The 27,484-nt window shown below is 48.2% G+C and overlaps 1 protein-coding gene across 12 annotated transcripts in view; it reads left to right on the top strand.

The window, feature by feature from the left end:
• The first annotated feature begins 5,622 nt into the window (after positions 1 to 5,622).
• Atp2b4 (ATPase plasma membrane Ca2+ transporting 4) overlaps positions 5,623 to 27,484 on the top strand; it is a 98,685-nt gene continuing 76,823 nt past the window's right edge. For 8 of the 12 annotated variants that reach the window (XM_087580537.1, XM_087580543.1, XM_087580534.1 and 5 more), the window contains exon 1: positions 5,623 to 6,006. The gene's annotated coding sequence lies outside the window, so the exon portion shown is untranslated. Of the gene's footprint in view, positions 6,007 to 22,502; positions 22,641 to 27,484 lie in introns of all 12 variants that reach the window. The other 4 variants (XM_087580538.1, XM_087580545.1, XM_087580536.1 and 1 more) reach the window with 1 other exon arrangement.

The raw sequence follows: 27,484 nt of genomic DNA, 5'->3' as shown, positions 1-27,484 counted from the left end.
ACTTCATTATCTTAACATTAGTGCTGCCTTTCTTGGCATCTTTCCTTTAGTTCATTAGTTATTTTGTTTTGTTTTTAAGGGAAGGCCTACTGCAGCCAGCCTGTCCTTGGAGTTAGTATGTAACAAAGGATGATCTTGAACTTCTGATTCTCCTGCCTCCAAACCCCCAGGCCTAGTATATGGTATGTGCACCAACCCCAGCCTTAGTTGGTTTTTTGTTTTGTTTTGTTTTGTTTTTGTTTTTTAGAAAATCTGACAATGATTGAGTCATTGGCAACATGGAACTTTAACATGGGTGACTCCATTTTGAGTTTCAGTCTGCTCTACTGCAGCCCAGTGCAGGAACTTAGTCCACAACATTTTCATTTAACATAGTAACTTTGCTCTATGAAAATGCCCAGCATTTACAGTGTGTCTGGTTTATCTTTGCTCACGCTTGTAGGTTCCCCACTCACTCTACACACTGCTCTCACAGTCCGCAAGGCAGCCAGAGACACATGGCCAATACTCAGGTCTATTGCCCACCAGACACAAATCACGCCCTCAGCCTTGCTCTCTAGTCTTTGCCCTTTAGAACCTGTGCCTTGATGGTTTGCCCCATCCTAGTCCCATCCCAAGCAGCTTAAAGCTTACTCTTCACGATTTTTGGTCTGCCCCCAGTCTCCTTCCCTGACCCTGTCTAGTATTCCCATCAAAGGCAAGTCATGCCTTGGAATTTCCATGCATGCATTTCCATGGAAATTCCCAATACCCAGTACACACTCAGCAAATGTATTTGAAAGGACAACTATAACATCCTCTTGATCATAACTGTTCATGCTAGGAACACATCTTGCCTACCACCGTTGTCTCTGGGACCATAGGCGCTGAAACGGTAGCCATTCAATGTGTGCACACGGCAGTGGGCCGCAGGTATTCAACAATACTCAAGGAGTAGATGAGGGTATCAAAGAGGAGGAGCCACCTCAAAGGGCTTCTACATTGTTTCCCTATCACTTAGTATAAATGACTAAACGTAAAATGACAAGCTTCACTTAGCTTGGAACTCATCTGTGCCATGTATCATCTGTCGTGGGACCCATCGGTAGGAAAGGAAGTGTGACGCAGGAGACACTGCTGACTCTGTAGGCTCACGTGGCTCTTTTTCTTTTGTTTATTTTTGAAATGGGGTTTCCACGGCTCTGGCTGACTTTGGTTTGTCCTGTGGTCTAGGCTAGCCTTGAACTCATGATCCTTCTGCCTCTGACTTCTGAGGTCTGGGGTGAGGCCTGCCCTCACTCTGCAGTTTTCTTCTCTGCCTCTCCTGTGACCTTTTCTCTTCCCATAGGTAGGCTTCTTCATCGGAGCAAAGCTGCTGACACTTCCAGAGTCTCGAGACTCACTATGTTCACTGATAAATTGAACCATTTTCTATCTATCTATCTATCTATCTATCTATCTATCTATCTATCTATCTATCTTACATTTAAACATTTCAGGGAAGAGAGACAGCAAAATAGTTCAGTGGGTAAGGACTGACTCATATTGCCAAGTCTGACAACTGAATTCATCCTCAAAATCTACATGATGGAGGGAGAAAACCGATTCCTATGTTTTCCTTAAACCTCCACACCTGTGCTTGTGGCATATGTATGCCCACACACATACACACAAAAAAAGTGTAATTTTAGAAACAATTTTTTTTGGTTCATTTTTTTGGAGCTGGGGACCGAACCCAGGGCCTTGCGCTTCTTAGGTAAGCGCTCTACCACTGAGCTAAATCCCCAGCCCCAGAAACAATTTTAAATATCTTAAGGGACAACGTAATTGGCTAAGCATGGATCATGGGGGGGAGGGGCATTGATGAAGTGACAGTTCTCACAGTAACATTGAGAAGAAAGAGTGTCTTGAAGCAGCCTTGGAGGCTGGAGAGATGTTGCTGTGGTTAGGAGAGCTTTACTGTGCAACCAGGAGGATCTGAATTCTCATCCCAGCACACACATGAGTATAGTCTTGCATTGACCAATAACCCCAGGCTACTGGTGACAGGGCACCAATAGGCTTGCCAGCTGCCAGCCTAGCCAAAAGATGTAACTGCTAGGTTTAGAGAGAGACCCTGCCCTGGAGGAATTAGGCAGAGAGTTAGCAAAGATGCCAGACACCCTTCTTTGGCCTCTGCATGTGTACACAGGTATGCACCTTCACGTACCTGTGTACATATGCCTCTTCCATTACATACGCACAGAGACACAGAGAACTAAGCAATGGATGGGAGATAGACTTCTTTAGAAAGAAGAACCCTGGACTTCAATGTAGGGAGGACAGTTACCATATATACCAAAACAGGAATGATACCGTCTGTTTTCAAGGGAGATACAGAGGAATGATGGGGAGGGGAGATCTTGGATCACCCAAGACTGAGCTCTCAGGGGGCAGAGTAACATTCTGTGAAACATCTAGTGTGAGAGCCACATTCTCCTCAGCTGAGGGGTGAGGATAGCTCGACTGTGAACACCGAGAGCACTGCCCCACCCTTTGCCCCAGAGAGGCAACTCTACTTTCCCACACAGAGGAGTTATTTTTACGGATAGATTTATTTTTACCCAATCTAGACCTCAAACCTGTAGCTGGAAGAAACCAGACACCAAGGTTTCTAGGTTTCTGGAAAACACAGCCTTTGGTGGCTGGGACAGTTATAGAATTCAGGCTGTGGTCTCTCTCGTCTGGATTTACCTGGAAAAGAGGTGGGAAAGGGGGGAGGGGTGGGATGGAGTTGGGTAGAGGATCGTCTTCTCTCAGCCCACAAGCATAGCTAGGAGAGAGCACTACTTACTTCAAGAGAAGAAGAATCTACACCACCTATAGATACCAGTCCGCATCCTGTTCTGTCAGCCTGGGATGGGACAACAGAACCTCTCTGCCTAGAAACAACGCCGCCACCACCACTGTGCCCACCACCTTGCAGCCCAGAGGGCTTTTCACATACTAGCCAGCTAAGATCAGGCATCAGCCATGGCCCCACATAGGCCACAGTACCAGTCTCCCTCCTTTACTAGGATCACACATCTGGTCTAAGCTGTTATTCCCCCAAGACAAGTTTACCAAACAGTTAGGCAATGCCTCCACTTCTGCCATGGCCAAAAGCCGAAAAAACACTTCCATACATTTAAAGGGCCATTTCAGAAACCGGCTTTCTTGTGATAAAGATGCAACTGACACTCGCTTGGGCTCGAAAATGTCACCACACAGCCATCCAGCAGGGAATCTGACAGCTGTTAGTTCTGTGCCTGTCCAGCTGACTCCCCTCCCTGTCCTTTCCATGTCAACCCCAACTGATGCCTGACGGGGGCATCTGAAGTTGACGTTGTGGTATGGCCTACTGCAGACACACTTTTCCTGTCTTCCACTGAAATGCCTAGGAACAGGAGAGAAAACAGGGGTGTTGGAAGTATGGGGTCCTATGAGAGCAATGTCATCTCTGGTATCTTCTAAGTGCCTCGAGGGGAAGAGGTAAAATCCCAGAAAGGACTTCTTCGGAAGTAACCCTTGCTTTCCTTCAGCAGAGCAAATCTCCCCCCTCACCTTGAGACTGGGTGGGCTTGTGACTGGGCCTGGCTAAGGAGGAAAGGCACCGGTGCAGGCAGGGCTTATTCTGGATCTTGTTTCCACGTTAGACAGGTGGCGGAGAATCTCAGCTACAGAGAAACTCCTGAGTTCCGAGCCAAGCTGCTCCAAATAACTTCCTTTAGTTTTGCTTGTTCAACTTCTTCCCTAGCTCAGAAATAGGATGTAGAGCAGTTATTGAGAAACAGTAGACTGTTAGGTATGGTCATACACGGGTATGATCCCAGCAATTAGGCAGTAGAGATAGGAGGGTGGAGGCCAGCCTCGGCTACACAGCGAGGTTGAGGCCAGCCTGGACTACATGAATCTCAAAACACAAAACAGACCAAGTGAAGTCAATAGTGTTAAGAAGTCAGAAAGAAAGAAAGAAAGAAAGAAAGAAAGAAAGAAAGAAAGAAAGAAGGAAGGAAGGAAGGAAGGAAAGAACGGAATGACAGGAAGTTGGGAGGGATTCCTGGTCTTATTCACCTCGGCTTTGTTTCTTCCTGCACATAAGCTTCTGTGTCCTATGATGCAAACAAAGAAGCACGGGTGTAATGTAACATATGGTGCTGATTTTGGGTGTTTGTTTGCTTGTTTGTTGGTGACACAATCTTGTTTGTTCTGTAGTTATTGCTGACCTGGCATCCATTATGTAGCCCAGGCTAGCCTCAAACTCTTTTTTTTAAAAAGATTTATTTTATTTATATGAGTACACTGTAGCTGTCTTCAGACACACCAGAAGAGGGAATTGAACTCAGGACCTCTGGAAGAGCAGTCAGTGCTCTTAACCACTGAGCCATCTCTCCAGCCCTAGCCTCAAACTCTTGAAGATCCTCCTGCCTCAGCCTCTGATTGCTAGGAGGAGTACTCCAGCATGCCTGGCTTAGCTGTGGGGGTCCTTCCGAAGCTCTATGAATGGCTCTGAAGCTGTGACACTCCCCTTCTTCACTGTAACCTGTGAGGTTATGTCAGCCTGCCTTTCATAAGCATATACACAAACACGTATGCCTGCTGAGGTGGGTGTGGGAATGTATCAGTCAATGAAGATACGTTGTGCGAGCCAGCCGATGGTGCACGTTTGTACTCGAAAGGCACAAGGTTCCTTGCAAAAGCTTTGGGTGGTAATGTTTTACAATGCTGGTGGGTGGGTGGCACAGGGGTGTGATTAACAGTTTATGGGCTATGTCTACGTGTGTATGGATGTCTCAGTGTATACAGTCAAAAATGGAAATGTGTGACACACTAGGCTACAGGGGGGGAAAAGCGCATGGGCTCTGGAATGGGTCTGACTTGCCTTTGGATCCTAGCTGTCATTAACCAGATGCATAACCTTGGGCAAGTCGCTCAGTCTTTAAGTTCCCCAACCATGAAATGAGGACAGTAAACAAGAACCTTTCAGAAGGACTAGAAACAATATTGTAGATGTGAAAGTTTGGGTGTGTGACCGATGCATAGGCAAGTAGCGGTCTGTGCCCAATGGACATGCCTTTGGTTGAGTACACAGGCAAAAGAGAGCAAGATGCGATCTGTGTGTGGAAAGGGTGAGGAGGCACCCTGAACAATAGTCTCTGCCAGTGAACTCCCAGTTCAGACGGGGTGAGTAGGGCAAATGCCCACACTTCCTGAGGTTTCTGGGTCCTGGGTCTAATTCAGTAAGAGATTGAGAGGCCTGGAGGAGCTGCAGGAAGCCGAAAGGCTTGCAGACACTTCCTTTATTTCCCCTCCACTCAGCAACGGTTGAAGACCGCTGCCCACATCCACTCCCACCTCCACCCACACACACTCCTGCTCTGCTCCTGTCAACAAGTAAGAAACAGCGCAGATGAAAGCCAAGAAGATAGAGGATTCCCCCTAGCCTTCCCCATTCCGCCTTAAGACCTGACCAAGTAGCATCATCCCGCCACGCCTTGCACTTGAGCCACCTTAAGAGCTGAGCAATGCTCTGGCCTCTCGCCAAGCCCCACCCCCGCTGGCTCTCGCTCCGCCCCTTTCTCCTCCCGCTCTGCTGGGGGAGAGCTGGGGAGCCCCAGTCTGGCCGGAGTTGGCTGGAGCTGTTGCCATGACAAGCATTTTCTTAAGACAGCTCTGCTGTTGAGTCGGTCCTAGGCTGGGGGTGGGGTGGGGGCACGAACTTCTTAGGGGTCCATCCCTCCGAAGACAGCGAGATCAGACACCCGCCCAGCTCCCTGCACCCATTTTCTTCCAGGGAAGGTCCTTCTTCGCAAGGAAGGGTTGGGGAAGAAGACCCAGCCCACTCCCCCCGGCTGTAGCTGAAAGGCCAGAGCGCCAAGCCAGCATCACTAGGTGGTTTGCCACAGTGGGGAGAGCGGTGGGTGGTCACCCCACCCTACTCGGTCGGTCCATGGAAACGCGCAGGGACGGTCCCGCTCGGAGACACCTGGATCTTTGCTAGAAAGAGAGGTAGGCTTGCAGAGAATGAATTGACTCGGGGTTTGCAAACTTTGTTTCTTTCTTTCCTCTGAATGGCTTCTCAAAGATCCCGATTTTCCTCCTGCTAGCAAATTCTGGGAGGGGTGGGATGTCGGGATGGGAGAGAGAGGTGTGTGTGGAGGGAGAATGAGAATGATTTCTTCAACAATATTATTTCTTCCCTGGGTTCTGAAGAATCACATAATCAAACAAGTGATTCCTTTGCGTTTTCCTCTCGATCGTGGGATGGGTGGGGGAAATGGAGGGACTGCCTATTTCGCCCCCAAATTAAGCTCTTGGAAGAAGTATTTATTCCAGCCGACCCCCCCCCCGCCCCGAAACCGCGCGCGCTCCTGCCCTCCCCCTCCCCCTTGGTTTGGGAACCAGCCGCAGAATGGAAAACTGTTGCGGAAAAAAAAATATTTTCCGCGTCTGTTCCCTTTCTCGAAAGCCCCAAAGACAGCCGGGGTGGGGGGGTTGGGGGAGCGATAGAACCAAATAAATCTTCAGCGGGAAGAAAGGCCTTAAGGCCAGGGAGGGGGCACACTGGGGCCATAAGGTGGAGATGGGTTAGGAGAAGTTGGTACACAAATTAAATTTCTTTGGCTTTGCATGGAAACCTCAGCAGTTTCTCTCTGAGGCTTACAAAACATCCTCAGACTTTGACATCTATAATTAGCTGTGGAAAAAGCTGGGAGTTCCCTCGCACTGCTGTTGTTTGAGTGAGTGTAAGCGTCCAGAACCAACTGTATGAGTGTCTCTGAGGGCACCGCCCCACGCATCTCTGCGTCTATGAGGGAATGCAGGAGAAGGGACTTGAAAAGTTTTCAGTTCCAAGCCCCAGGCCGTGGGGCAGGCTGGCATGGGCCTCTGGCCCTTAAGAGGGTCCTTGAACAGATCGCTTAAGAGGTCAACATTGAAGCTGCGATTGCCTCCTACCCTTTCCTCTCTCCCTGTCATGGACCTGGGGCCACTTGACATCTTTCCCTGAGATGAGTTGAGCCCTGCACTCTAGTCCACCAAAGAAAGAGGAGTGCCAACTTGCTTTTTTCCAACTGAGTGGGAGAGTTGGAAGGAACCCTCCCCCGCCCCCAATCCTGGGAGCAGAGACAAGCTCTCCTGGCTAGAGCCACCTCTGCCCTGGACACTCCTGCAGGACTCACACACAGTCCCTCTAGACCCCATGCCAGCATCTGCTGGCCAGGTTGGGTGGGTTCCTTGTCAGATGGAGAATCAGGCAGTGGCTGTGCCCACCGATACCAAGAGAGGCAAGGGGAAGGCCGAGAGGAGGGAAAACAAATCCCAATTCTGCAGATCATCTCTCTCCTCCTCAGTTGGGGTGTCTGCAGATCCACCTGCTCCCCCACCCCCATGAGTTCCCCTATTCCTGGCTCTAACTAGAGACCCTTTCCAGTAGCCCCCTTGCTTTAGGTCCTCCTTATCTGGAAAGGAAACCAGGGTGGTTCCAGGCTGGGATCAGCGTGGGAAGGGGACTAAGGGAGAGGGGAATTTCAGAAGAGGACCCCATGAACCGGGCAGGCTAGCTAAGCTATCTACCTATCTGGGTTATGGGGAAAAGGCTTGCTGCGACCCTGGGAAAGAGACAGGCTAGGAGAGTCTAAAAGGTAATCAGGAAAGCTGCCAGAGTACTACGACGCCTTCTCTTGGAGTGCTTGGAGATGGCTCAGACTGTACCTCTCTACCCTACCGGTATTTTGACCCCAGGAAGACTTGATGTTCTTATTCTATAAGAACGGGAGGAGGGAATCCTGGGGGGCAGATACTGGTAGACAAGGATGGCTGCTGCCTGAGGTTCCTGCGCTAGGCGCTAGTGCACTAGGGTGCCTGCTGTAGTGGTCTTGAGTCCTGCGTCTTGGGCAGCTGGAGCGAGTGCTTTTCAGCCCAGCTGTGCCCCCACCTCTCCCAGCTGTGCAGCCCGAGGGACTGGGAACACTGCAGCAGAATCTGGGCCCCCTCCCCTCTAGCTGCCTCTGTGACCCGCCCTATTGTCAACCTGTCAGCAGCTTGCTCCACCCTCCTGGCTGGCTCTGCCCGAGGTCGTCTGTGCACTCAGGAGAAAGGGCTTAGAAGGAGTAGAGGCTTCTTGCCTTCCAGTCCCTGCTGGTGCCTCATTCCCTTCCCCTTCTATTTTCTATCTCTGTGTCCCTGGATCCAAGGTCAAGATGAAGGAGCTTAGCTTGCCTCACCCCTCACATCCTCAGCTTCTAGCACAGTACTGAGACACACGCACGGAGGCACTCAGTCACACTTGTTAGAAGAAAGGGCAGCTTAATTTCTTAAAAACCATCTGGGGGGGTGCATCTGGAGGTCAGAGGACAATGTGTTCTCTCCCTATACCATGGGGGTCCGGGAGACCCACACTCAGGTCAGGAGAGGCTTCCAGGGAAGAGACCTTGTCTTCAGGTCCATCTTTCTAGTCCCAAGGGTGTGGAGAATAGCACTGGGGAATCAATTGCATGAGGAGTTACAGGAAAGGGCCCCTAGTTTGGCCTCTGTTCTATGGCTTCTCCTTGCTCTGGGAACCCTGCTCACACAGAGACAGTGGGAGGGAGTGGCTGAGTCAGTTTGTCACACAGCTATGGTCTTTGATGTCTGAAGAGAATCAGAAAGAGGGTGCTGGGGGTGGGGTGGGCAGGGAACTAGAATAGTCAGAATCTACCTAAGGTCCAAGGTGGGAGGAGTAAGGTCCCTGAGCAGGGAGAGCAGGGGGTCTTACTTACATCACACTCTGGGATCTGGAGAGGAAAGGGGACACAGGCCGCCCTGCTGTACTTTCCCAGTCTAGCCTATCAGCAGCTCAGACTGCCAGCCGAGACTACAGTTGACTCCTCTTGGTACCCATGGTCCTTTGCTCTTTATTCAGTGTTCTAGGCCCCAGCCCAAAACCAGCCCCACATTAAGATCTACTGAACCTTGAGAGGAGATGAGGGGTATGTTTATTTGGGGCGCCTAGGATCCCGGGAAACATTCTTGATGCTATCTTACAGGTAACGGGCCCCACCCTGAGCCTGCCCTTTCCTGGAAGGGTATCTGCCAGGCCATCTGTGTTCCCTCCCTGCAAGTGCCTCCCAGAGACGCTGCCCACCCAGCCCATTGCCTGCTTTTTCATTCTCCTTGCGGGGAGGAAATTAGGGGTGAAGTGAAGAGGGTGGGGTGAGGCAGGCACCCTCTAGGTGCGTTCTTACTGGGCTAACAGCCTTTCTCCAGGTTTTTTTCCCCTCCAGAAAATAGATGATATACTACTCGCTGTTTTAAATTGACACAGAGCCATACGTATTTATAGGCTCCACGATTCGATATGCACATTTACTATAGACTGTTCTATTCAAATCTAGAATATTCATCATTCCCTTATGGTTAAAAGAGAAACAATTCAAAGGTGATTCCGTGCAGCTTGTTTGAAGTGAGCATCATGCTGTCACTTCCTCCAGTCTTATCATTCAGACGGAACAGAGCGTATTACTCCCCTCTAACTCCTGCTAGGTGCTGTCCATCATCCTGTCTTCCTCCCTCCTCCCCGGCCTGGCAACCACCATTCCATCTCATGTCTGTAGAATCAGCCTTTCCAGATTCCACATGAGGTCATCTGTATCTGTCTTGCCATGCCGTGCCTGGCTGGTTTCACTTAACACGGGGGCCTCCGGTTCTTTCCGTGTTGTTGAAGATGACAGGTTGCTTTTCTTTCGTGGCTGAACTCTGTAGTGCGTTTGGTAAAGCACCGGGCATCTTCTTGACCAGTCTGTGGGCTGATGGGAACTTGGGCTGCTTTGATCTCCTCCGTGTTTTAAACAGTGTTGCAACAGACAGAGCAGAGCAGAGCCGGCAGACATCTCTGTGCTCTTCTCATTTCCTTCCCATGCATGCTTACCAGTGGGATTGCTGGACCGGTGGGCAGCTCCATTTTTAATTCTGTTTGTGTGTGCTGGGAATCGGATCTAGGGCCTCTTGCGTGCCAAGCAGGCGCTCAACTCCAGCTCTGTTTTTACTATTTTGAGGAACCTGCATGATTTTTTTCCATAGTGACTAAATCGTTTCCCCTTTCCCGTGGGGTATACAAGTGAGCGTACCCTGGGGTTAGAGTCCAGGAGAGCTGTGAGGAATGTCTTGTACTCTGTTTCCTCTCCCAGAATCTCTTTGTCTCCTCTTTTCCTACCATGAGCTGCTCTTGTTCCACTGACTTATTTCCTTTGCACATGTACAAACAGGAATGGACCTACTTGGAGTCAGAGCCAACAGCTTCTGCTCAGAGAAGCGTCTGTTGGTCAGTGTGGAGCAGGGAGAGAGAACTGAGAGAAACAGGGTTGAGAACCGAGGACCTGGCTTCCTCAGCTCTCTCACTCCCCCCTTTTCTCCTGGTTTACCAAGTTTCACACAAGAATTTGGGCAAGTTTCATTCAGTTCGGAAAAATGATTGGAACGACCACCTTCTTCCTGCCTTCCTGCCATCATCCAGGGCATGCCCTGGGGCTGAGCTGGTGTGCTTACTGCTGGACTCTGGCTGGGTTCACAGTGCTCAGCTCAGGGCACTCACTATGAGGTCTGGCTAGCTTGTAGACTCTGTGTCGGGAGTGCAAAGCAGTAGTCTCCTACAGAGGATGCTGGCAGTATCCAACAGGCGACATTCGCATTCACACAGCAGTCCTAGTCTTTATCCCAAAGATGCATGCCCACAAGTAAGGGACGGTGTGTGTGCAGCAAGTCCAGGTGCATTTGTAATCGAAACCTCCAGAAACCATCTTTCTGCCCAAGCTGGATATGGTGGTGTACGCCTACAGTCCCAGCACCTGCAAGCTTAAGGCAGAAGTGCTGTGAATTAGAGGCTATCCTGGGATACATAGGAAAGCCTTGTCTCAAAAAGAGAAAGGTGTGTGTGTGTGTGTGTGTGTGTGTGTGTGTGTGTGTGTGTGTATGCACACACACACATATGCACACTCAAATAATAAATCAGAAATAATAAAATGGGGGTGGGGGATTTAGCTCAGTGGTAGAGCGCTTGCCTAGCAAGCGCAAGGCCCTGGGTTCGGTCCCCAGCTCTGAAAAAAAGAAAAAAAAAAGAAAAAAGAAAATGGTTTCCTATAGGAGGCAGTTGAGGCGTCAGGATGGGATTGAGACGTCTTTGGTTATGGTTTTTCAGACAGTTTTGACTAAAATACTTACATATTTCAACAGTTAAATTAGATTTAAACAACCCCAAACCTGACTACAACAGAAACACTGACTAATGAGTAATCATTTCATTACAAAGAATTAATTTAAACAAGATTTTTAAGGTTTTTTTTTTTTGAGACAAGGTTAGGCTGGCCTTAAACCTGTAGTAATCCCCCTGCCTCACCCTCCCGAGCCCTGTGCCACTACATCTGGCTAATTCAAATACTTTTCAGTCTTACTGCTCTGATTGTGCACTCTTGGTAGAATATCTGATCTAAGGATTGAGAGAAACCTTGGACTGTGCGTCTCAGGTACGCTACTGTCCCTAGCATTGTCGTCCTGAATAGAAAACTACAGGGCAGATGAGTATCTATGCTCGGGAACTCAGAGGTCTAAAAGGCAGGGTCTGAGTATGGGAAGAGGCAGAGAAGAACGTAGATGGAGAGGGAAGCACAGGATTCTTTGCTTCTTTGTCTGCATTTAGAAGCGAAACGGTAGAGCGCTTACCTAGGAAGCACAAGGCCCTGGGTTCGGTCCCCAGCTCCGAAAAAAAGAACCAAAAAAAAAAAAAAAAAAAAAAAGAAGCGAAACGGCATCCAGTGCCTGGGTTTTTTACTTACTTGTTTATTTTCATTGCATGCATGTGTGTGTGTGCAAGATGTGTGTGCAGAGGGCGCATACTTGAGGGAGTGGTTGGGGAACAACCCTGTAGAGTCCAAGGATGAGAGTCAACCTGCCAGTCTTGCAGGGCCAGCGCCCTCACCTGCTGAGCCACCTCCTCAGCCCCTGGATTGTTATTTCCAGGTGCCACTTCCTATATTAGAAGCCAATGTCACGTGACTGTTATCAGGTCTGAGACTGGACAAGGACGGTGAACTGCATTGTGCCGGGAAACCGGAGCACACTTGTGTCGAAGAACACAGGAGCCTGCGTACAGGGGCATTCGCAGTGGATGTGAGACACTGAGAAACAACACAAGAGAAGTAACCTGTGATAAAAAGGGGCTTCATGAGTCCCGTCTAACAGCTGAAGCAGCCAGGAAGGGTAGGAAGTGGAAACTCTTCACAGAAATGCAAGCTAACCAGACACGGAAGAAGTGATCTTTACCTTTCAGTTTAACATGGCGTGGTGACTGCCTAGGAGGCTGAGGCAGGAGGATCACAAGTAGAAGGCCAAAGGCCTTGTCTCCAAATAAAAATGTTAAAAAAAAAAAAAAGTTGGAATTTACCTTAATGATGAGTACTTGCCTAGGATATACCAGTCAGGCCCTGGTTTAACCCCTTTATGGCTCAATGAATAAACTTACTTTTTAAAGCTTATTTATTATTTAGCTGGACATGGTAGCCGGCGTCTACAATCTCAATTACTTGAGGCACAGTAGGGTAGGATCTTACGTAGGGTTTCTACTGCTGTGAAGAGACACCAGGGCCACAGCAACTCTCATAGAGGAGAGCATTTAACTGGGGCTGGCTTACAGCTCAGAGGTTCCGTCCACTACTGTCATGGCGGGAAGCATGGCCGCGTGCAGCAGACATGGTGCTGGACAAGGACCTGAGAGTTCTACATCTGGTCAACAGACAGCAGGAAGAGACAGCTGCACTGGGCCTGGCTTAAGCCTCTGAGACCTCAAAGCCCAGCCCCCAGTGACGTACTTTTTCCAACAAGGCCACACCTTCTAATAGTGACCCTTGGTCCCTGGTGACCCAGTATTCAAACACATGGCTCTGTAGAGGCCATTCTTATTCAGACCATGGCAGGTAGTAAGTTCATGGCCAGTCTGTGCAGAATAGTAAGGTTCCAACTAAAAATTGCTCACATTTGGGTCTTTTTGTTTCGTTTTGTTTTTGTTGTTGATTTTTGTTTGTCTTTTTTTTTTTTTGAGGTAAGGTCTCACTTTGTAGCCCTAGCTAGTTTGAAGCTGACTATGTAGACCTCGAATTCACAGAAATCTACCTGCCTCTGCTTCCTGAGTGCTAGGATTAAAAGTCTGTACCGCCATGCCCGCCCTTGGGTTGGATTTTTTATTGGAAAGTAAGTATATATGGAATACACGATGTGATGTGTTGATATATACTATGGAATGAGTAAGCGACAGTGGTTAACATATCTAGGAGCACATTCTTAACTTTTCCATGTCGAGGCGTGAGCACTTAAACTATTCTCTTAGCAGTTGTGAAACCTACCTTACCATCAGCTGCAGTCTCCATGCTAGACAGCAGATAACAAAGATTTATTTCTTCTCACTTTGTATCTCTTGGCCAAGAGCTCCCAACCTGCCCTTTCCTTCAGCATTTTTCCCCAACAATAAGCTGATTCAGAGCAGGCTCATTAGTAGATGATAAAATTATTAAGCAGGGAGGGGCGCGTACTATGAGATAAAAGGTTGGTCCCAGCATGCCTTGCAGAGTGTCTGGCTTAACAGAAGTTGCTTTTTTTCACATTTCTGAAAGTCAGAAGTCTAAGATCAGGCACCGGCAAACCTGGAGTCAGACAAGGGCTGCTTCCTGATTAAGCCATTTTCTTCTCGGTCCTCAGAAGAGGGGTGAGGACAGAGACTGCAGGGTTCTCCTGTGTCTTTTAGGCAGACACTAACCCTATTCACCAGGCTCCCGCCCTCCTGATGTCTCATCCCAGCACTCTGAGGATTTGACTGCTATGAATTTGGAGGGCCAGACACAAAAGCGTTCTGTCCATACAGAACACAGCAGATCTTCTCGCAGACTCCTTGCTCTTCACCTGAGGGGAGGAAATGTCTTTAGCAAGACCACACAGGTCACCTTAGTAAGGAATCAAGCATTCTCCGTGGTGGGAACCCCCTCCTGCCAAAGGGAAAGCTTCCCCAAGAGGAATTTCTCCCACAGCCTGTGGTCTAGTCAAAACTGCTTAGCCAGATCTAGTTTCAAAGAGATGACTAGACATCTAAAGGGGGGGACATGCTAAAGAGCAGCCAGGGCTTGAAAGAAAGAGAGGGAGAGGGAGAGAGACAGAGGGAGGGAGGGAAGGAAGGAGGAAAGTCATTAAAACATAATAATTGGGAGTTGGGGGCCAACAAGATGGCCTATGAGGAAAGGGTGCCTGCGACCAAATAGGTGGGAGAAGAGAACCACTTCTCGAAGTTGTCCCAACAGCCACAGATGCACACCCACGCACAAAAAATAAGGAAGTAATCGAAAAGAACATTGTTGCTGCAGGGTTGGAAAGGATGAAGGTAAAACCCACTTTCCATTAAAAGAAACAAAAGAAAAGCCGGAGATCTGGCTAATTGGTTCCAAGTGCTTCTCTCTGCCCCCGTAAAGGACCCAAGTTCAGTTCCCAACACCCGTTCAGACGTCTTACAACCTCCTGTAACCTCAGCACCAAGGTAACACCTCCTGGCCTCCATGGCACACAAGATCTCACACATACATACATACATACATACATACATACATACATACATACATACATACATACACACACATACACAAAAATAATAATTAAAAAAAACCGCAAATCTTTTAAAATAAGAAACTAAAGAGACAGTCAAGCCATAAATAATGTAAGGGCTTCAATCTGTTTTTTACATTTTTAAAATTTAGAATCTCTGTGTATGCGTGTTCTGAAGTGTGTACTCCTGGCATGTGTGGAGGTTGGAGGACAAACTGTGGGAGTTGTTTCTCTCGTTATACCATGTGGGTACCAGGGATCAGACTCTGGTCCTTTGGGGGCAAGTACCCTTACCCTCTGAGCCATCTCACTGGCCCAATGTATAAATTGTTTTTTATTAATTTTATATCTTTATTCACGTTAAAGGGATGAATGTTTTGCCTTGCATGTATATCATGCGTGTGCCTGGTTCCTGTGGAGGTCAGAAGAGGGAACCCAATCCCCTAAATCCAGAGTTACAGGGAGCTGTGAGCCACTGTGTGGGTGTCGGGAATCCAGCTCAGGTCTTCTGCAAGAGCACCCCGTGTTCTTAACCGTTGAGCCACGTCTCCAGCCCCAGTGTATAAATTTTAATTGTATAGGGTGGGGGGAATGTATTGCAAAAGCCATTCTGGGACAATTGAGAATATTTTAGTCTGGATATTAAGTGATATGCAATTACTATTACATTTTTTTAGATGTAAAAGTGGCCATATGGCTTTATGCCATAGTATCCTTTTTATGCAAAAATATTTAAGGCATAGTGGTTTTAAGTCATTTTCAAGCAGTTCAGCAAAAATGTGTGTGCGCACGTGCACACACACCCGAAGGAGAAGACAATGATAAAGGTTGGTAAAGTGCCTTCCTTAGGGCATGCAGAGTCCTTCAGTCCACCCTTACTCCTACAAGAAAACAGGACAAGAACAATTGATGACACCAAACGAAGAGTGTGTAGTTGGCTTTTGTATGACTTGTGGTTTGTTTGTCTCCTTCCTCTTCTTCCTCCTCCTCCTTCACTACCACCACCTCCTCTTCCTCCTCTTCTACCTCCTCCTCTTCCTCCTCCTTCAACATTTCATGTTTGATATATGTAACAGTCTAAGATAGGGTGAGACCTGAATCCCAGAAAGGGTTCCTAGAGTCCTAGACTCCTTCCTCCATCTTCCCTAAGCAACCAGAGGGGTCTTCCCACACAGTCACTTCCCTTAGACCCTCCCTCTCGCTTCTCTGTCCAGTGAGTAGGCTAGTAGACTGAGCAATGTGCAGGAGGCCTGATGACACCATGCCTCGGCCTAGAGAAAGCCTAGGGACTAGGGGCTTCACCATGTGAAGAGGTCCCAGGTTGTAAGAAGAGGAATATGCCTACAGCCCAAAGTTGTTGCTGACCTCTTCTGACCCCTTCACATCCTCTACTAAGGTGATTCTGAGGGAACCTGTCCTGCCTTCTCGGAGCCTTGGTGACTAACCTAAATGTGGTGATTGGAATGGGTATGGCCCCCATAGGTTCATGTGTGTGAATGCTTGACCCATAGGGAGTGGCACTGTTAGGAAGTATGGCCTTGGTGGAGGAAGTGTGTCACTGTGGAGGCGGACTTTGAGATTAGACACACACACACACACACACACACACACACACACACACACACACACACACACACACACGCTCAAGCTCTGTCCAGTGTGGAATTAGAACTTGCTGCCTGTGGATCAAGATGTAAAACTCTTGGCTCCTTCAGCACTGTGTCTGCCTGCATCACGCCATGCTTCCCACCTTGAGAATGGACTGGATCTCTGAAACTGTAAGCTAGCCCCAAAGAAATGTTTTCCTTTATAAGAGCTTTATGAGAGCTGCCTTGATCATGTTGTCCCTTCACAGCAGTGGAACCCTAAACACTAAGCAGGGTCTTCCAGATGTTTCCTTGCTGGGGACAGTATACCTGGTTTCACTGGCAATGGCCCAAACCACAGTGTGGCCACCCCCACCTCTCCAGCCTGGCCCTGGCCCTGGCTCTGGAGAGACACGGTTTCTGGGGCTGCTCATCTCTCTCTTCCTGGAAACCTTGGGCTAGGCCCAGTGTGACTCAGGGCTCTCCTCGTATATGATCCTACTGTCAACTCCTCTTCTGTCTTTTTAGGAGCCTGAGGGAGAAGGAGCTGGGATGGGATGCTGAAAATGGGCAGACAGGGAGGGGTTTGTTCTTGGAGCCATTGAGCCCGCCGGAGGAGCTCAGAGTTAGGAGTCAGAGGTCTAGTAATCTCGTGCTGTCTGTATGACCTTAAGTGAGGCAGCTATCTCCCTGAGCCTTCATCCCCCTCACTGGACCGAGAAACCAAATGTAGACTTTCAGAAGCTAGATGCTACAGCCTGCGGCTAAATCCCATCACCTACTTGAGGCGACAAGAAGTAAAGCCAGGCAGACTCTGCCTTCTCACAACCACCCTTGGAGTTAGAAATAAAGACAGGTTGTAGGTTCCCCACCTCCAGGACTTCAGTTAGCAAGTACTTAGTATTGATACCTCCCAGTGCCTTGGTCACTGTTCCATTGCTGTGAAGAGACACCATGGCCAAGGCAACTCTTACAAAGGAAAGCATTTCGCTGGGAGCTTGCTCACAGTTTCATAGGCTTAGTCCATTATCATCATGCCAGGGAGCATAGCAAGATAATGTGGTGCTAGTCAGTGACTGAGAGCTACATTCTGATCCTCAGGCAAAGAGAGACAGAGAAATAGGCCTATCATGGGCTTTTGAAACCTCAAAGCCCACCCCCAATGACACAAATCTTCCAACAAGGCCACACTTCTATTTCTTCTAGGCCTATCCAAGAGTTCCACCCCCTGGTGACTAAGCGTTCACATATATAAGCCTGTGGTGTCATTCTCATCCAAACCACCACACCCAGCCATAATTGTACTGTCAAGAAATATCAGTACTGATTAGAAGCAGAGAAATCCAAGTCTTCAGGGACTTACTGTCTTCAAGAGACCACAAATCCCAAGAGACCCTTTCGGTTGAACCATAGGAAATTACCAATATGCAACCACTTTGACCTCCAGAAGGTAGTTTCCTATCATTCATCCTAAATATCAGTGTCGAACGTTGGAAATCAGGGGTCATATAGTTATGCTGTGGGCTAGCGAGGTTCAAAAATACTGGGTAAGCTGCCGCTAGCTAGACCGGCCTGCCTTCTCTTCTCAGTTCAGATCTTTTGGCTCTGGAGGTGATACTTGTGTTGGCCAAGTCTTTGTCCAAACGTCTATTGACACCCTTACATTAGCCTTCCTGGAACTGGCCAAAATAGCTGCCCATGGAGAAGAAAAATTGCCACCCACCTTCGCAGACGGTCCCTGTGTCCCTAGTAGCCTGCTTGACATGTGAGGATGGAAGGGACTTCTAGGAAAACAGAAACAAGCTACTCTTTGCCCTTTCCCATGGCAGAGAGAAGGACACAGTTACAGGGCCCTGGCTAGACTGGGACTTACTTTGTAGCCCAGATTGGCTAAGAACTCACAACTATCCTCCTAACCTCTGCCTCCCACACGCTAGTATTAAAGGTGTTTGCCGCCATGCCTGAATAATTATTTATTTTGTGATACTAGAAGGGCCTCAGCAAGCATGCTACCACCAGAGCTCTCTGTCCCCCTGCCTCAGTCTTGCTGCCCAAGCCTAGGAAGTAGCTGGGACCACAGGCCTGTGCCACCAAGCCTGTCTCAACTGAAAATAATTCTTGCAGGAGGCATTCGCCAGACAGGATCTGAGCGTGTAGAACGGACTGTGTAGGAGTCGGGCAGAGGGAGGCAGGGTGTAGCTGGAGGAAGGTCTGTGTAGCTAAGTCCTGACTGCAGATACTGAAAGCCAGAGAGTCAGATGTTTCTGCAGGTGAGGGAGGCTGTCTGTGCCCGCCCGCTGGCACACCGCCAGCCTCGTCGGAGCCACCACCAGTGTCACAGACAGGATGGCATCTGGCCTCAGCAGCAGCTGCTGTCTACCTGCTTCCCAGTGCTGGGGACCATTAGAATGGTTTTGATGTGTCCCCCCTGCTGTCTGTACCACAGTCTTCTTGGTGGGGAACACTCATAGGACATCTGTTAGGATGCTAGGACGGACACAGCTGGCACCCCCTCTTCCAGGAGCTGTCTGACCTTGTACAGAGAGATGAGTCACTGGCTTGGGACTGGGAAGCGGCCTGGTTGTTGAGCCAGTGAGGCTGTGAGGTAGATGAAGTTAGGGACATAGTCCATTTCCCCTCTTTGTCAAAGGAGAAAGTACAACCCAGAGACTTAGCCAAGGATGCCTGGCTCTCGCTTGAGGCAAAGCCAGGGCCAAAATGCAGTTCTTTACCTCCCAAGTCTGCCGCTGAGTATTCACCACCCCCATCGCGTCATCACTGGGTGACACTGCTCATCACTGAACCTCCCGGGTCCCAGGGTCTCTCCTCTTATAACAGAGAGCCATTCCAGTAAGCTAGAGGATGGCGTGCCTCACCTCGAGGTCGTGCGTTAGGAGCACTTTGGATGAAAGAGGCTAGCAACCGTGAAGCCACTGTGCTATTGATAGTCAGGGTCATTAGCACTAGAGAAAATGCAGAACCGTGCTCTTGGGAGCACCACCCTCATCCACACTGCCTCTAATGGAGCCAGGCTCTCTTCACAGCTCTGCATGTAGTGGGGCCTTGCGCTAGAAGGGGCAGGGCGATCTTGAGAGGATGCAGACGTCATGGCAGGGGATGGGCAGAGTCTTCCTTCTCCAGCCAGGGTATCCCTGGGCCTGCCTTTTCCTTGGGGCAGGCTCCCAGAAAGGTTAGAGGAAATACAGAAAGGAAGCTATGGGATCTCTACTTCTTCCGGGGCAGCTGAGTAAGCCAGATTAGACTGTGACCCTTGACTTGAGGGGGAGGGGGTCACAGTAACATGACAGCGAACCTGGTTTTGTAGATGGAACCAATCTGTCATTCATTTGCTTTCCTGTGTATTCATTCATTGAACAAACAGGAAGTGAGTGCAAGCTATATACTGGTTACTATGTTGCCGGTAGGAAAGCGGTATCTAGGATACAGGAAGAGCCCAGGTCGGCTGACCCAAAGCTCATAGAAGCTTTTTGATTTAACCATGTCTGAGTGCATCCAGAGCCCTCTGCTTAGATGGTGGCAAAGCTACTACATCTCTGGGACACCCAGACGGGATCCAAATGGTACCTAGGAATAAAGCAATACCCCCTGTTTCTTTTCCAGTCCTCCCTCTGCACTTCAGTCTCTCCACCCTCCTTGCAGAGGGGGCAGTCTCAGCTTCAGATGGTGCATGCTCTACACACACTTACAGGGCCTCTAGAAAACCTATATGCCACCTTTCCTCATGTTCCCTGCAGTGTTGTGACAGCTGTGTTAGGTGTGGCAAAGAACACTGTGCAAATGTGAGAGTGCTGGGTGTCTGGGGGACTTTCTTAAGTGCTCCTCCGTACTCCTCCATGTTCTCCTGTGCTCCTCCGTGCTCCTCTGTGTTCCTCTGTGCTCCTCCCTCTCCATTTCACTCCCTTCTTTCCACTGCCCAGCTCTCCTCCCTACCCCCCAGCCCTCAAGCCCCCTTCTTGTAATACTGTCATCAAGTCCCCTCACCTAGACAAAACCCACAGCAACATCGGTTGCATCTTAACACCAACAGTGGGTACAACGATCCAAGCTAATTTGTTAACCATGTGTTCAATCTCTAACTTGGAGCATCTCATTCAACATCCCCCCCACCCCCCATCTTACCAATCGATCAATGTTAGGAGTCTTCATTTTACAGATTAATGAAGATATTTCCAAAACAAAAGGCTGAGAAGCAACTTTCGTCTAAGCTATTTCAGGGCTTCCTCTTTCTATTGCCGAGTGACTGACTAGAAGATGGGGGCACAGAGAGGCTCCGTGCATCTACTGAATGTCGAGTAAGCGCCAGCTGCTTTCAGATTATGTCACAACAACCACCTTCTGAGACAGGTATAGGATTTGACTTCCAGCATCTGGTTTGTGGGAACAGACGCTCACTCAAAAAGAGCAGGAAGAAAAAGAATAGATGGGGCCTTATTAAAGGGTTACGGGGAAATATTGCAGAACTTGGGTGTGGGAGGGTAACCCTGGTAGGGCTGGGCCTTCTCCCTGGGCCTTGGAGAACTCCTTTCACAGCAGGTCACCCCCCTCCCTTGTGCACATGCACACAGCTTAAGCAGCAGGCTCAGTCCAGATCTCTAAATAAATTAGCTCAGGCTCTCCGTCCAAATGCCAAAGGCTCCAGCTGAGCTCTGAGATCTTCCCATTAACCGTGGCCCAATCAGGCATAGAAACCCAGTCTTGCCTTCCCAGAGGCCATCTGGCTGGTTAACACTGGTGCTGATCTTTGACCAGGGTCTGCCCAACATATAAACCTGTGCCCTTTCTACTCAGGGCTACCTCTGAACAAAGGTACTTGAGTCCGATTCTCCTGGAGTGTTGTGTTTTTCTCCACCCTGATTCTGGGCATTGAACCTAAGGTCTTGCCCGCAGCAGGCAAGTGCTACATCTCCCTAAGGTACAGCCTCAGTCCTGATTCTCCTGGGGTGTGTGTTCCATTAGGACACAGACCTTAGTCATTTTGGTTCAGTGATGTCTTCTGTGGCAAGTGTTCACAATGTAGCTCTAGGATAGGACACTGGCCTAGCTCTCCTGAAAGCCTGGGTTTTATCTATCCACAACATGGTGAAAATGGAGAAAGAAAAAAAAATACAGGTTCAGGGGAGGGGAAACCGGTAGCTTTCACTTGGGAAACTTTCGACCTCTGAATCCCCAAGACCTAAAGGAAGTGAGTTATGTTTTAAGCTTTGGGGAGTGGAAATAAGTGGAGCTGTCCTGAGGGGTGCTTCTGGCGCCAACTTTTATGGGGAAATGTTAGGAACCATGTCTTAATGTGGAAAAGGCTAGAGGAGTGTGTGCCTTAGATTTGTTTCCTGTTTTACGCATCGGACCTACGCTGTTAGCCATAGGAGGAAAACCAGTGACGGGAGATTTCCCCTAACATTGAAAAATCCATTTTACTGGGACTAGGAAATAGGATACAGAGGTCCTGTGTGGACAGGGGAAGAATGCTAATTTCTACTGGGTTTCCAGCCCAAAGGCCAGAGTTGACCAAATCTTTCAGTCCCTTCAGTGCCTTTCTTTCTCCACAGCGGTTTCCTGTGTCCCTGATCACCAGGCTGTCTTGATCCTGGCAGATGATGGCTACAGCAGAGCACAGGGTTAGGGGGTCAGGTAGAACCGGGCTCACATGTGTTTGGCCGGTTCTGTGACCAAGTACCAATTAATGAGTGGCCAATAGTAGGTTCTCCTTCTTCTATCCCAGTGGTTCTCAACCTTCCTGACCCTTTGACCCTTTTATACAGTTCTTCATGCTCTGGTGACCCCCATGCATAATTTGCTATTTCACTGCTACTTCATAACTGTAATTTTGCCACTGCTATGAATCTTAATGTAAATATCTGATCTGCAGGGTATCCGTGACCCCTGTGTAAGGCTGAGAAACCCTGTTTCTGTCCCTTGATTTCTCCCTTCATCTATCCAGGCATCTGTCATAGTCCATGATCTCCCAATAACTGTCCCCCACCCTCACACAGCTCTCCGGCAAAGCACTTCTAGGTGTGGCCTAGGAGCTCTGCCATTTGCCTGGCGTAGGTGCCAACGCCAGGATTTTCTCGTTGCTTAAGCAATGGGAATCCTGGATAGATGAGGTGGATCTGAGGGTGGGGTAGTTCAGATGCTTCGATGTTTGTTCTTGCCCCCCCTGAATTCCTCTGACCATAAGAGACAACACTGGGGAAGCTCTTGTCTGTAATGGAAGTCAGACTAGGTGCGATGTTCTTTTTAGAAACTGTGAGGACCCAAGGGAATCTTCACTGTTTGGTCACCCAGGTCAGCTGCCAGCTGCTACTGGAATGGAGCAGACCACTGGATACACAGCTGGGAGAGTCTAGGCTGGAATCTGCCTTGCTTTCTCTGGTACACACTCTCAAGCGATCTCAGCTGGAACATAGCGGCCACTGGGCCAAGGTAATGCATGAGTCACTTTTGCCTTCCTTGCTCTGGAAGGGGCTTTGGCATTAAATGCATCTTGTTCTCACTTCCTGTGGGCAGCTCCAGGGCTCCCGGCTCTGAGTGGAGGAAATTCTACAGTCCGTGGGGATAGCATCTGGCACTGGAGATGCCTTCAGGGGAAGTGACTTATGGATGCAGATGTGAATATTAGCTAAGAGTTCACTGGCTAACGGCACTGCAGTTGCTGGGGTATCCTGCTCTCAGCAAGCCTGGGAGCCAGCCTGTGGGCTCCTTCAAGGGAGGAGTGATGCTTTCGTCATCTCTGTCGCCGGGATTAAATATAGCATAAACATTGCCTCATCTCGTGATCAGTGGAGGATGCATGGATGGATGAATCGATGAATTAACAAATAAAAGCTTTCTTTAAAGTTCAGTCAAGACCATAGTAAATTTACCCGTTTCCTCTCCAGAGCCAGCATTTCTGCTTAGTAGCTCGTCATACTATGTCTGAACAATTGCTAGCAAAGGCCTCTGAATGACAGACAGAATGTTCTAGAGCTGGGGCCACTTAAACTTTTCCCAATTATGACCCCCTTTTGCCCAAGAAATTGCCATAGGGGCCCAGGTATATAGGTGTGTAAAATAAGTATACAGATCATTTATGGATTAGTAAATGATAAAGGAATTCATTTTAAAATCAATGCTGCTTAGAACACTTATAATTTTACCATTTGTGGAAAAGAAAAGCAAATTTTCCTGCTAATGCGACCTGCTTGTTTATTTTTAGATAAAGAAGTCTTGGCTGCTGATTTGATTCTAGAGAGTGTTGAATATCTTCAAGGGTTTTCAGAACTGACTAATATTTTGATTTTATAATTGTCAATTCTGAGAATGCCGCTTCTTATAAATACAAAACACAAAATGGCAGAAATATGTCTAGAGCCATTTGAGAAATTATTGCAAATTCCTTCAAGCACGAACAAAATTCAACTTATCTATCTCTTTAACGCTTATTCGTGTATTTATTTTGTGTCTGTGCTGAAGAGATGGGGGTGGGTGGTGGTCCCACAGTGCACGTGTGGAGACTGGAGGGTGACTTGAGGCTGTCTCTCCTTCACCATGTGGGTCCTGGGGATCAAACCAGGGCCAAACTCTGAACACCAGGCTTAGCAGCCAATGCTCTTGAGCCACACGTTGGGCCATCTCATTGGCCCACAACAGTTTCGTTTTTTGTAAATGAAACTCAAGTCAGCAAGTCAAACAACAGTTTTTAAAATCAAATATTCTGTGACTTTGAGGTGAGCCTGGTCCAGTTTCAGAAGAGACAGATCTACATAATAGAGAGACCCTCCCTCAAGAACAAAATAAAACCTTGTACTTTGGGCTTTGGTTGGTTGGTTGGTTGGTTGGTTGGTTGGTTGGTTGGTTTTGGTTTTGGTTTTGTTTTTATTTGTTGACAGAGTGTCTCTCTGCATAGACCTAGCTATCCTGGAACTCACTGTGTAGACTAGGTTGCCTTGGAAACCATGTCTACCTGCCTCTGCCTCCTGAATGCTGGGATTAAAGGTGTGTACTCCACCATCCCCTGACTGAAGTAAAACATTCTAACAATATAATTCTAAACACACTAAGTTGATACATGCTGAAATATTAAAACTTTATCTTCAGTAATTAAACCACTATATTTCTATAAGGGGGGAAACAGTATGTACACTAAAAACATTGCGGTTCACAGCATACAGTAACTTGGAATCTGAGCCAAGGTGATTCATAAACAGCGTTCCCTGGCCCTGACACGGCAATACCATAGATGGTGCAGAGTGCTTAAGACCCAAGGCTGCAGTGAGGGTCTACCATATAACACAGGCAGGCACACCCAGAATCTCCTTAGAGATACACTTGATTTTAGATCAATTCTGGTCCATTTAGTGTTCAGAAACCTTTTACTGTTGCCAGGTTTTTCAAAAGGCTCACATCCAAGTGTGCAGCCCCAAGTGGATCAGCGAATCACCAAGAAGCCAGGCCCTAGAGGTGCTGATCTGAGACCAGACATGGGGAGGCAAGGCTTTTAGTCTGTCGAGCTGCTTTCCAGTCTCTGGAACTCGCCAAAACTCCCCAGTCTTCAGTGTCTTCGTGGCTAAAGTAAAGTTTGGACTGAATATACTTCAGGGACATCTCAACTCTCAAATTCTCTGCTCCCTCCTACCCAAACAACCTTACAGATTAATTATAGTTGGTTACCAAAAATTTAAAGTAAGAAGATTTCACTTAGAAACAAATTCCCACCCCCCAAACCAGAAGCCCAGCCAGTATCAGCCTACCTTTTCTCCATGGCAACGGTCAGCAGGAGCTAAGTAACCGCTGGCCTGTTCTGATGGGTGAAGCTTCTCCTGGCTGTGTCTCCTCCTCTCCTGTCTTCAGTGAATGCTCAGTCCGCTTCGCTCTGGTCTGTTTCCTGCCTGGTGTCAGCATCCCTTTGAATGTGCAAACATCGAATGGGGGAAATGGCTCTCTGAAGAGGGAAGGCCAGGGCACATGGAAGGCCAGGGTGGCAGCCTGAACGCCTGCTCTTGCTCACATGGCTTCAGATGGCCGAGACTGGGTCTACTTGGGATGTTAGTAACTGGTTTTTGCAAGCAAACAAACAAAGAAAAAACCATGGCCAGCCAGTGCATGTTACAGTGGGCCATGGCCCCCCAGCATTATGACACCCTTAGGGAAGTTTATTTGCTTGTTTGTTTGTTTTGACACAGGGTTTGTTCCATTGTCCATGCTAACCTGGAGCTCACTGTATAAGCCAGACTTGCCTTGAACTCCTGGCAATCCTCCTGTCTCAAACCTCCCAAGTGTTAGGATTTTAAGTGTGATCCACCATGGCTGACTGAAGCCTTATTTGAGCAAACTTCACTTTTCAGTGTCTCGCCTTCTTTAGAGCCATGTTAGGAGTCTGTGAGCTCCCCCAACCACCATCTGTGCCCTGCTCGGGTTAGGTGGCCGTCCTCCAAGGTCAACAGCAGGGTGAGAACTCCTCAGGAGAACTGAGGTCATGGTGATAATTCCTTTTTTTTTTTTTTCCTGATGTCCAACCTCCACTTATGTTCTTGGCACCAGACAAGTGAGACAGTTGCACTGTGAGATTGTTATCAAGGGTCACAGCAATGCAAGTGTGGCAAAGTTCTCCTGCTCAGCCTCTCTGCACCAAGCTCTACCCCCAGGCACCTGTTCCTGCCAACAGCTTCTTTTCAGAGGTCTTGGGCTGGCCCCTTCCATACCCTAACCCCACAAAAGTCCGTCGTGTAACATGAGGCTAACTTCAGACCCAGCTGGAGCTAGGGTTATCTGCCACTAAGCCCTTTAGTCATCCTGCTGGGGCCTCAGGCAACAGGATCTCTCATGCCCTAACCAAGCAGGGCACTCCCTCTTTCTCAACCCACAGGCTCTTGTCTTCCTATAGGCCCCATTGTCTGTGTCTCTGTTCTGTTTTTCTCTCTTAGCCTTGGTTTGCTTGGGGATTCCTTTATTTTGTTTGAGACCTGTACACCCCCTGGCTGCATGACCCTGAACTCTCCTTCCCCCTGCCTCAGTCTCCAGGGTTCTGGGGTTACAGGTGCCGTGGAATGTGGCTGTGTGTGCTATTTTTAAGCTTGCTGTTTGAGAGTTTGATTAGTTATTCTGTGGTTTGATCTAGCTAGTTTTCGGGGGTTTTGTTTTGTTCGCTTTGTTGTCTTTAAAAAAAAAAAATCCTGAACCAGACTGCAGCTCATCGGCAGAGTGAATGCGTAGCCCATGTCCAGTCTCCTGCACCAGTAGAGAAGAAAATGGCATCTCCGTTTTCTTTCATGAGCCTTGTGTTTGTCTCCACCGTCGCTCCTTTTTCCTCTCCTACTTCCCTCTTTTCATGCGACCATTTACACGAGTCAACCGTGCTTTGTGCTTATTCTTGCTCCGCTCAGCGTCAGAGACACCTTCTGAAGAGGGTGAGGGCTTCGCTGGCTTCTTTTAACGCACATGCTGTATTTTTAGAAAGTGACTTTTTTTTTTAAAGGCAGGGTCTTGTACACCAAGGTAGCATCAAGCCAAAATGTTATTTCTAAGAATGTTTACTTTTCCTGTAAGAATAACAGTAATATATAAATGTCCAACATTTGCTGGAGGCTACTCTCACCCACCCAGGCAGATGCTAAGTGTCACGGTACAGGCTCCCCTGTAAGGAAGGTGTTGTGCCCATCCTCCCTTTTAAAGGGACACCAAGGCAAAAATAAATAAATAAATAAACAAATAAATAAATAAATAAATAAATAATAAATAAAATAAAGTAACACTTTATCCAAGTTCACCTGGGTACTAAGTGAAGGCTGTCAAATTCAAACCATACCTCCTGGACTCTGTAGTCTGGGTTATATTCTGATTCTACTCAAGATCATTCTAGAAGATCTAGAAAATTAGAGGGGGAAAAAAACCTTGAAAGAAAACTTGTAATAAATTCAAATTTATAGCTATTAATGTGTTTCATGTTTCTTTATTCTTTTAAATGTATGCGCAGAGACAGACAGGCAGACAGACAGACAGTCTCTGATTCTGCTGCGTAGGCCAGCTTCGGACTCCTGAGCACACGTAATTCTCCTTCCTTAGCAGGCCCCTGAGTACCTGGGACTGCAGGTTTATACCCTGCTCCCAGGTTAGTATATTTGAAAAACAAATTTGGAATGTTTTAAATACTGAGGTTTTGCAGTAAATTTTCCCTACTTGAGAGTAGTGAGGGTTAGGGATTTAGCTCAGTGGTAGAGCGCTTGCCTAGCAAGCGCAAGGCCCTGGGTTCAGTCCCCAGCTCCGAAAAAAAAAAAAAGAGAGAGTAGTGA

This window comes from Rattus norvegicus, chromosome 13 (assembly GCF_021556685.1).
Source record: "Rattus norvegicus strain SHRSP/BbbUtx chromosome 13, alternate assembly SHRSP_T2T, whole genome shotgun sequence".
NCBI lineage: Eukaryota > Metazoa > Chordata > Mammalia > Rodentia > Muridae > Rattus > Rattus norvegicus.
This window is presented reverse-complemented; position numbering and strand designations above follow the sequence as displayed.